This window comes from Dioscorea cayenensis, chromosome 2, assembly GCF_009730915.1.
Source record: "Dioscorea cayenensis subsp. rotundata cultivar TDr96_F1 chromosome 2, TDr96_F1_v2_PseudoChromosome.rev07_lg8_w22 25.fasta, whole genome shotgun sequence".
NCBI classification, from domain to species: Eukaryota; Viridiplantae; Streptophyta; class Magnoliopsida; order Dioscoreales; family Dioscoreaceae; genus Dioscorea; species Dioscorea cayenensis.
The window spans coordinates 5,388,059-5,389,280 of record NC_052472.1 but is presented as its reverse complement, the minus strand read 5'-3'; the positions used below and the strand labels follow the sequence as shown (position 1 = coordinate 5,389,280).

General features: G+C 43.4%; 1 non-coding gene across 1 annotated transcript; it reads right to left on the bottom strand.

Moving 5' to 3' along the window:
* Positions 1-578: 578 nt before the first annotated feature.
* On the bottom strand, positions 579-685 carry LOC120281265. The gene has a single exon (XR_005542525.1). It is a non-coding gene; the product is annotated as a small nucleolar RNA R71 (small nucleolar RNA).
* Positions 686-1,222: the final 537 nt, after the last annotated feature.

Sequence of the window (1,222 nt, the reverse complement as noted above, 5' to 3'; positions counted from 1 at the left end):
GAGATACTTTGCACTTTGATTTCTTAGCTATTCATTCATTTATTCAGCTCCAGGTTATGACCCAAGGGAACCCCTCAATATTGATTGAAGGAGATCTCGAGCTTGAACGTACAGTTAGAAGAAAAGGGAAAGAACTTGTGTAAGAATTGTCTAATCTAGCTGATTTGGAAGTAGAAGAATCTAAAAACATGGAAGACCAGAATGAGCAACAGTGGACATTATCCAATTATGCCAGACCTTCAATATTGGGGACACAATCGAGTATTGTATGTCCCCCGATTACAGCTCAGAACTTTGATCTAAAGCCGGCATTCGTCCACATGTTGTAGCAATTCGCACAGTTCAATAGTTTGGCCGATGAGGATCTAAATAGTAATATAGAGAACTTTCTCGAGGTGTGTGATATGCTTAAGATAAATGGGGTGACGGATGATACCATCAAGTTGAGAGTATTCCCATTTTCCTTAAAGGGGAGAGTGAAGCAATGGCTACACTCATTACCTAGAGCATCGATTATCACATATGAGGAGCTGGTAGAAGCTTTTCTGGCCTGCTATTTCCCTCCCGAAAAATCTGCAAAGCTTAGGAATGAGATCTCAGCCTTTATAAAGTCAGAATTGGAGTCTTTATTTGAAACATGGGAAAGGTTCAAGGAGCTCCTGAGAAAGTGCCCGCAACACGGATTCCCGGAGTGGATGATTGTTCAAACCTTTTACAACGGGTTGAATTCGAGTACAAGGCAACTCTTGGATACGGCAGCAGGAGGTACTTTAGGTAGCAAGATCCCCGGTGAGGCACGTCAACTAATTGAAGAAATGGGGCTAAATAGCTACCAATGGAATGCTAGGGAGAAGAAAAAGGTGGCCGGGCTCCATGAGATATATGTAGTAACTTCATTGGCGGCTCAAGTGGAATCATTGAGTAAGAAGTTAGATCTTGTAACTTCGAATAGAGTGGCGGCTATGACTACTTGCACCAGGTGTGATGGAGGACATGCTCCCTCCGATTGCCCGATCACTATTGGTGATGCATCTTCGGTTGAGAATGTCGAATTTTGTGAGTAATGCAATGAGGAACCAAGGGAATCCATATAGCAACACCTACAATCCGGTTTGGAAGAATCATTCCAATTTTTTGTGGAGCAACCAAGGTCCACAAAAGGCCATGGGCCACTCGGTTTCCAACAACAACAAGCCCCAAACATGGAGAACCGAGTTTCCGG